Here is a 9,808-nt window from a genome sequence, read left to right as displayed (position 1 = left end):
AAAAAAGTTTCTATCTGTACCTGGCCATTGCATATGTTGATGTAAATGTGCACTGCACAAATGCAAGAGCACTATTTGCAGGGCTGATGCACAATTATGTGGCCGCCTGCTCTGTGCTGAAGGAAATCTCACTAGGACATTCTCTCAAAGGCTGGTCTGAGGATCACCTTCATCTGGGGTCCTCGTGTAAAAAGTGTGATCAGAATCCCAAGCCAGGCCTACTAAATCAGAATTTCTGGAGAGGAGACCTGGGACATGCCTTTTTTAACAATTTCCTTTGGGAGTTTTAGTTACTTATTGTTAAGTAGCAATCCTCCCCCTACCCCCAAACATAGTGGATTAAAGCAATGATTTATTACTTCTCATGATTCTATGTGCGTTGACCAGCAGTTTCTCCTGGGCTCACTCATGCAACGTCACTCTAGCCTGGAAGGTCCAAAATGGCCTCACTCACGTATTTGTCAGTTGGTGCTGGCTGGCAGTGGGGTGCCTCAGTTCTCTTTTCTTGTGGCTTTTCATCCTCCACTTGGCTCCTCAAACTAGGGGTGGCTTCTTTACATGGCATTCTCAAGGCAGTGTTCCAAGAGGGCAAAAGTGGAAGCTGCAAGCTCTCCTGAGGCCTAGGCTTTACTGGCACATCATTTCTGCCACTTCTATTAGTCAAAGCAAGTTACAAGGCCAGACCAGGTTCAAAGTATGGGAAATTGATTTCATTTTTTGATAGAAGAGTTGCAAAGCATTTATAGCTATATTCCCCCAACACACCATAGTGTATTGCTAAGTATATATGAGGTAATTAACACTTTCAGCCTTCATCATCATGTCTGCAGAGATTGAAACTTCTGGAATATATTATTCGTGGGCTTTGCTTTTAAATGGAAGTTTCTGCCTGCATTTGCTAGAAAAAAGTTGATTTGCTTTCAGGTCCTGAAACTAGGATTGTCAAAAAAAAGTGTTGGTATCTACACTCACGTTTTCAACCTACTCAAAATCAACTATGGAATTATTTTTTAAAAATCATTAATATTGCATATTTTTCACAGCTATTTTATTCAGACTTTTCTGATCAAAAATTTTCCAAATTAAAAACCAAAAGGTCAGAATTGGCTAATGTAAATTTAGTTTCCTCTTCTACCAAAGCTAATCTTTCAGTGATTTTGATAACAAGTGGTCTTAATTTAAAATAGTAAAATTGTAGGACAGAATGGAGAAGGATTAAAGACAACCTGAGAAATTAGGTACAGAGTGTAAAACTAAATAATCATTCCAGGAGGAAGGACTGAGATATCAGCTTTGCCTATAGTTGCAAAGCCTGTTGTGAGTCAGTGACAAAGGGAGGGTAGCCATCAAATCCACACCCCCATCTCTGCTCAAAAATGTGCTACTTTATTTGCAAACTGCATGCAGTATTGAGAAAACGGATCTAAAATGTATTCTTGGAGAGTGGCCTCTGAGGGGGCTTAAGTAGCAGTAATTCTTAAGAAAAATACCAACCTCTGAGTGCAATGGTGGAACAAAGCATGAATATGTCTTTTAGTCAACTAATGGAAAACATGCTATTACAAGCCCTTGAATTTGCTGCTGCCTCAAGTTAAAGTGTTTTCATATATTGTACTGTATTTAACATTTGCTTTGGACATTTTTTTCTTTTGGTTTAGGCTGAAGGAAAAGTTTGCCAAGTTTTATGTCTTCCTGAATCAGCAAGTAAATTTCCCATTACTCTCCCAGTTGGGTGAGTCATCAGTCCAGTTTAGGGAAGTCACAGCCCTGGCTGTCTGGGCGGGATGAGAAACAACATTACAGTCAATCAGTCTAGACAGCCACTTGGCCATTTATGGTATCATTTCCCCTTTATTCCTGAGAGCCTAGAGAGCAAAGAGACGCTCCTGGGAATATATGTAGGATTACCAGATTTAGCAAATAAAAATACAGGATGCCCGGTTAAATTTGGATTTCAGATAAACAATGAATACTTTTTTTAGTATATGTATATTCCATGCAATATTCGTAACCCACTTTCACTTGAAAAAAAAACATTGCTTATCTGAAATTCACGTTTAACCAGGCATCCCATATTTTATCTGGCAGCCCTACAAACATGGATCTTACTTCATATCATCCACATTTTATTATCTGCAGAATGTCAGAGATATGAAAGTCTGTTTCCTGAGTTTTTGAGAAGAAAAGTTGAGCCATTTTTCTTTCATCTTTTATTAATCATGTAATTACTGTCTAACATTATAGAAAGAAAAAATTATCAAAGACGAGAATTCCTTCGAGCATTGATTCTCAGACTTTAATGTACATTTAGGCCATGTGGGGATCTTGGCAAAATTCAGATTCCAGTTCAGCAGCCTGAGGTGGGCCTGACATTCTGCATTTCTAACAAGCTCCCAGGTGATAGCAGTGCTGCTGGTCCCTGGGCCCACAGTGGCAAAGTTTTCAGTGTTTCTCAAACTTTGCTTCACATTAGAATCAGCTGAGGAGATTTGAAAACTCTTGATGCCCAAACTGTATCCCATCCAAGTTAAATCCGAATTGTGGGGGGTGGGAGCCACGTGTCAGTACTTTTTTTTTTTTATTTTTTATTTATTCATTTATTTATTTATTCATTCATTCATGGCTGTGTTAGGTCTTCGTTTCTGTGCGAGGGCTTTCTCTAGTTGCGGCAAGTGGGGGCCACTCTTCATCGCGGTGCGCGGGCCTCTCACTATCGCGGCCTCTCTTGTTGCGGAGCACAGGCTCCAGACGCGCAGGCTCAGTAATTGTGGCTCACGGGCCTAGTTGCTCCGCGGCATGTGGGATCTTCCCAGACCAGGGCTCGAACCCGTGTCCCCTGCATTGACAGGCAGATTCTCAACCACTGCGCCACCAGGGAAGCCCGTGTCAGTACTTTTTAAAGCTCCTCAGTTGCTTCCAGTGTGCAGCCAGTGTTGAGAACCACCATCTTTGATGCATCCACTTTGATGCTGGTTAATGTTTATTATCAACTACCTGGGAGGCAAAGCTTTTTTTTGTTTTAAATTGACATGCTGCTTTATTACACATTAACTGTAATCTTGAGAGACTGATGTGTGGAGGGATTGTCACCACAGTCTTTTCAATGTGTCCACTTTCAATTATGCTTTCTAAGCAACTGAGGAGAGCAATAGATTTTATTATTTTAACTATTAGATCACCAAATATTTTCCAAACTTGGAAATTTTATATCTGTAACACACATTTTCCCATGAGCCCAAAATAATTTATTTCTCTTAATGTTTCTAATGGAAACCAAACAGCCACCACCTCAGACTCAGTCTGGCTTGGAAAAAACCGGAATTTACAGTCCATTACTCTTTGTGAGGCTTGGCTAGAGTCAGGAAATGTGACTTAGGGAAGAAAATCAAATCTTTAAGTTCTTGTTGTTTTTCACACAAAGGTGTCAACAAAAATAAAAGCATGCCTTCAAAGCTACTACTAAGAATATAGCATGGATATAACACATGTTTACACAAAACAGACAGGTGCTGACATAAAGTTAGCTGTGGGAAATGTCTATAAAAAGCCTTGCTTCTTAACCAAACACCTTCCTCTTTTTTCTTCTAATTATGTCATTTTAGTGTCATCCATTTTTATGCCATCTTCCTTAAATCACGATCTTTACTGCAGTACCGTTTAGCTCCAAGAATGCTTTTTGGGTTTCTTGTACCTTACACTGAATTTTTTACTGACAGATTTTTTTTTTCCTTTTAAAACTTTATCCTGGTGGGGTTTTTTTGTTTTTGTTTTTGTTTTTGCTTTTTGTTGCTGTTGTTGGGTTTGTTTGGTCCACTTGATTCATCATGCATTCTTTTCTCTTGTTCATGCCTAACTTACACCCTCCATCACTTCTCTGCTCCATTCCTTCCCTTGGGCCCAAACATTCTAGAATCTGTGACCAGACCTTTACTTGACCTGCATCCCTCACCAACTCCAGCAGTTATCACCATGCCCTGGGAAACAACCTTAAGAAGCCCACACATGCCCATGACCCTGGGTGGGCCCATCTGCTGAGATGAAAAGTTGGCTCAGAAGAGGTACAACAAGACAGTTAGGGGGTGGGTGGTAAGTTGCTGTGCAAACATTTAACTGTGGGTTCTTGGTGTGCCCTTTCAGAGAACTTTTGCCTGGGGAGGGAAAGGTGGAAAGTGGCTCTTAGGCAGCAGAAGTCTCCCATGAAGAGGAGGAAGTTAAACCTGATCTGTCCTGCATACAAAGTAGCTACCTAAAAATGTTTTTGTTCTAAATTATGGTAATTTACTCTTCCTGCCATGAAAGGCTTATATACATTTTCTAACGGAGCCCACAGTATAGCACTGCAGTGTACAATATAATAATAACTAAGCTAACATTTATTAAGCACTCACTGTGTTTTTTATGCATTAGACCTTTAAAGCTTTGTAACCACCCCAACAAATACTATCACTACTCCAATTTTAAAGATGAAGAAACTGAAGCTTAGAGAACAATGACTTGTCCATGGTCACACAGATAATTGGTAGTAAAGCCAGGATATGAAGTCAAACAAATCAAATTAGAGGTGAAACCCTGCATATACCTTAGCTACCATGTACTTAAATATATCCAGGGACTCCACTATGTGATACTGCCTCTTATAGTTCTTGCATGGAATAATAGAATCCCAAAGGACCTTAATTTTAAGTATTAATGGTAGTAAATGCATTCACTGTAGTAGTTTTCTCCAAAGTAAACCAATGGTTAAAGAGGTTATTTGAAGTGTTATCTAAGTGAATCACAGTAAGAATTTTACTCCCTTTTCAATTTTCTTTCAGTCTTTCTGATTATAACAAAAGTTAAGTCTCAGACTGGAGCTAATTTGTATTAATCTTCCTTTTTTAACAAAGAAGGCAGGCCTTGGACTAGGAGAGACAACAGTATCTACTGAGAATTTAGTAACATTGCTTTGTATTCATTTCTAATGTTGCCTTCTACTTATGGCAAGTGATTCTGTTTTCTTTCCTTTTGTTTTCCATTTATGGTAGGGATATATATCCTCTTAAAATAAAATTTAAATATTTTTTTTAAAAAGTACGTAGTAGAGTTGATATGCAGATATGTCAAAAATCATGTCATTAGTACTGTGATGGCTAAAGTCTAGAATACTTTAAACAAAACAACAAGAAAAAAACCAAAAAGACTCTGCAGTCTTATTTCCATTAGCTGCATGAAAATGTCTGAATTAAGGAGGAAATGAAAAGTCTAACCCTAAAGAAAACAGAATGTTAACTGCTTCTGAATTCCCCTAGGCTCTAGAGTCTAGAGTTCTAGACTACGGAAAAATTAATTATTCCTCATTCTGTGCTATGAGGGTGTATTATATTGTAGAAAGAGCTCTTGATTCACTTTCAGAGGCTCCCGGTTGGATCCAAGCTCTGCCACTAACCTTATGCAGGTCCTAATACCTTCCTTGAATTCAGTTTCTCCATCAAGAAATAAAAGATCAAATTAAGTTGTTTCTTCTAGCTCTTTTATTCTAGCTTTCTTCAATGTATCTGAAATGGTCTGCCCATTTATTTGCCTTTCTTCCAAAGTGCTTATCTAGGTGAAGCTTTGCGTAGCCTGTACAACTCACATGTTTTCTGAGAGAATATAAGCCATGTTAATGCTTTATTTTGTAAAGCTTCTGTTTCTGTTATGAAAGGTTACCTAACTTAAAGGCTCATTTGGGGGTGGGGGGGAGGGCACTATTACAGGTCAGCTGCCTGTTACAACTTGATATCATTCTGGAAGAAAGCGAGGCTTCCACTTCCTTTGCACCATTTAAAGAAACTATTCTGAATTCCAAGAATGCCCGTGGCATTTACCAGACACTGCGCTTTCTCCTGTATGTGTCTATTTTTACACGGGGCACAAAGTACAATTAATTACCACTGGTCACTGGAATAGAATGTAATTATGGCCTGAAAGGGTGACCAAACTGCCTTCCCTACTGGATGACTAACTTCAGACATTCTTCCAGAGCTGCTTATCTGTGTGATCAGCTTCACGCTGACGGCCCAGCTTAAGCTAGTGCCCTTAACTCTCCCAGGTTCTGGTTGCCTGACAAAAATTAAAATCAAATCACACACTCAAAACACAAAAAGCAGAAAACGCAAGGCCAGTCCTTGTTAGCTGTGTAAGATCACTTAAACCCCTAGTTGCATAATTCAGATTTTAATAAGCACCTTTTCAGAGATTCTAGCATATTTGGAAGAGAGGAGACACAACTTGCCCTGTAATCAGGATTAGTTAGAAAGATATAGCACGTTCATTTCACTACAGTTTACCATATGGCATCAACCACATAACTCTCACATTCTATCCTTCTTTGTGTTTGCTGACATTTTAAGCACTTTGTGCATGAGATGGCTTTCATGAGACATAACAAAAAGTGGGGAAGGAACAATATGAGTATAGCTGCATTGAGATCCTGGGAATGCAGAGATAAACACCTGCAAAATAATGCTAATCTACAAGAAGGGCAAAATGATAAGTTTTTATTAACAATAACCTTTATAGGTCCTTACACTGGAGACTGTATTACTGGAAAACAATGAAGTATTTGTTAAAGGGCCAATACAACAAACCTCATAAGAAAAGTTTGATATAAAAAATCTAGCTCCGTGACCTGGATATGGCACAGAGTAACAGTGTTTCCGTAATCTGGTTACGGACAGTCCTCTAGAGCAATAAACCTGAGCAAACTCTCAGTTGTCATTGTTGTTCAGTTTGGGGTAATCATCTATAAAGTGCCTGTTTGTCAGGATTGGTGGAATAGTTAGGGAGGAGAAGAAGAGAGCTGACTGTAGCAGAATCTGAATAACGTAAACCTTTATTGGCTGAATGCTATCACTGGTATTGTCAGGATTCACCTGGGATTGATCTCTGACATGACTGTTGACACTTCATGAGAGCAACAATTTGACAGGGCTACTGCAAATCACCACATTACCTTGGTGATTCTCTCCCTGCTAGATGCAATAGCAGCTTTGGTTGTCATGGTTGGCTCCTAGCAAACTAGAGAGACCCAGGGGTTGGGATCTACCAATATACCTCTCCCCTGTAAAGGTGACAAATTGAGAGCAAGGACGTTAATCCTAAGGGAAGGAAGGGAATTAGTAAAAAGCTAGCAAGATTGGTGGTAAACTAGGACAGGTTTTCAGTTACCAGGATAAAGGGTCAAATATCATAGGCTAAATTTGGATATTGCAAATTCAGTCTCATGAAGGCCGGTTATGCAAAGTCCAAATCAAAGTCATAGTTTAGGGGAATGGAAAGAAGCTTTCAAAGTACAGAGCATAAACGATGGTCAAATAGTACACAGAGTCAAAATATTCTAGAAATGTCATCTGGAAACAAGGCAAAACAGAGTGTGAAAAGAGGCCAGCCCCTGGAAAGTAGTTTTGAGCAACCAGAACAAGTAGAATATGGCTCTCCAGCCAATAGGAAAACAGTGAAATTATCCTCAAAATATCATGCTTGGTGTTAAAGGCCTGAGAGTCTGGAAAATTCAAGTGTGGGAGACACTTGAACAAAATTCATCCAATGGGCTTCCCTGGTGGCGCAGCGGTTGAGAATCTGCCTGCCAATGCAGGGGACACGGGTTCGAGCCCTGGTCTGGGAGGATCCCACATGCCGCGGAGCAACTGGGCCCGTGAGCCACAACCACTGAGCCTGCGCGTCTGGAGCTTGTGCTCCGCAGCAAAGAGAGGCCGCGACAGTGAGAGGCCCGCGCACCGTGATGAAGAGTGGCCCCCGCTTGCCGCAACTAGAGAAAGCCCTTGCACAGAAACGAAGACCCAACACAGCCAAAAATATATATATAAATAAAAATAAAAATAAAAATTAAGAGCTTTGAGATATAAAAAAAAAAAAAAAAAATTCATCCAAGTACGTAAAACATACTACAGGAGTTCTCAGGGAGATTACCTGATGTTATACCTGGAATGGCCCATGTTGGACACAGGAGTGGGCTGAGACTGGCACCCAGGCTGCAGGAAATGCAGCAGACAGAGATACAGCATCTAAAGGAAAATGAAAATCCAGGCAGATAGTGCAACTGAGGTGTCATCAGAAGAAATCTGGCAAATAGACAAAATCTAGTCATCAAGCAAAAGTCTGGAATCAGGAATACTAGAGCAGAAGGTTTGAAATAGCACACGGGTAGTAGATCACAGAGAGATGCAGTGAGTGGCTGTTGGAGTAGAATGGAGTTGCTTTTAATAGGGTACCCAAGTTCTCATCCCTTAGCAGGTGGAGAGGGCGCCTCTCGGGGCCCTACATTTATTTAGACCTAAGTTAACTTTCTTCATGAAATAGCCTGGTATGACAAAACTGAAAACATGAAAACTGTGAGTATTGGTAGGATATGATATGTATAATAATCATACTTGAATGTAGGATACTTTTCTAGGTATGGATTAGAATGGCAAGTAAGTGAAAGAAAGAGTTGTGAACATCTGAAAATGGGGCCCTGTATATTTAAATCACGTTGCACCTATGCAATGAACTATGATGCTGGCATTAACAACAATAAACACAAAGAGTTTTCAATAACTTAAAAATGCTTTCCCTCTCCCACAATACCTCACTCTCTTCCTTTCCAACCTGGGCCTGGAGAATGGCTCAGGCAGAGAAGGGTGGTTCTGCCATCAAGGAGGTAGAGACCAGAGGATACACCCTTGACATTCACCAGCTCATCCAAGAAGTGGGTTTCAAGAAGTGGGGCCCTCAGGCACTCAGAGAAATCTGGAAATTTGCCATGAAGGAGATGGGAACTCCAGATGTGCATTTTCACACCAGGCTCAACAAAGCTGTCTGGGCCAAAGGAATAGGAATGTCCCATACTGTTTCCATGTGTGGTTGTCCAGAAAGCGTAACGAGGATGAAGATTCACCAAACAAGCAAGATCTATACGTTGGTTATCTACGTACCTATCACTGCTGTCAAAGATCTACAGCCAATGTGGATGAGGACTAACAGCTGATTATAAAATAAAGTTGTAAAACCACAAAAAAGAAAGCTTTTAACCATAATTCAAAAAGACACGTGCACCCCAATGTTCATTGCAGCACTATTTACAATAGACAGGACCTGGAAACAATCTAAATGGCCATCAACAGATGAATGGATAAAGAAGAAGTGGTACATATATACAATGGAATATTACTCAGCCATAAAAAGGAACGAAACTGGGTCAGTTGTGGAGATGTGGATGGACCTAGAGACTGCCATACAGAGTGAAGTAAGTCAGAAAGAGAAAAACAAATATCATATATTAACGCATACATGCGGAATCTAGAAAAATGGTACAGATGAACCGGTTTGCAAGGCAGAAATAGACACACAGACATAGGGAACAAACATATGGACACCAAGGGGTTAAAGGGGGGTGGGATGAATTGGGAGATTGGGATTGACATATATACACTAATATGTATAAAATAGATAACTGATGAGAACTTGCTGTATAGCACAGGGAACTCTACTTAATGCTCTGTGGTGACCTAAATGGGAAGGAAATCCAAAAAAGAGAGGATATATGTATACATATGGCTGAGTCACTTCGCTGTACAGCAGAAACTAACACAACATAAGCAACTATACCCCAGTTTAAAAAAATAGACATTAAAAAAAAAAAAAAAGGAAATGAAAGCTTTTGCTGTGTTAGGTGGATACAGGAGATTCTTTACAGAATTGCAGATTTTATGTTATAAATTGTATTCAGCTGCTAGAGTACTAAAGAACTGAAATACTAGTGCTCAAGCAAGAGAGAATTTTGTATTTC

General features: G+C 39.9%; 1 pseudogene; it reads left to right on the top strand.

Annotated features, from left to right (window-relative positions):
* The first annotated feature begins 8,641 nt into the window (after positions 1 to 8,641).
* Positions 8,642 to 9,007, top strand: LOC118897960 (annotated as a pseudogene).
* The last annotated feature ends 801 nt before the right edge of the window (positions 9,008 to 9,808 follow it).

Source organism: Balaenoptera musculus, chromosome 7 (genome assembly GCF_009873245.2).
Source record: "Balaenoptera musculus isolate JJ_BM4_2016_0621 chromosome 7, mBalMus1.pri.v3, whole genome shotgun sequence".
Classification (NCBI taxonomy): domain Eukaryota; kingdom Metazoa; phylum Chordata; class Mammalia; order Artiodactyla; family Balaenopteridae; genus Balaenoptera; species Balaenoptera musculus.
Note: the sequence above shows the minus strand (reverse complement) of the source record. Positions and strands in the feature narration are given on the sequence as shown.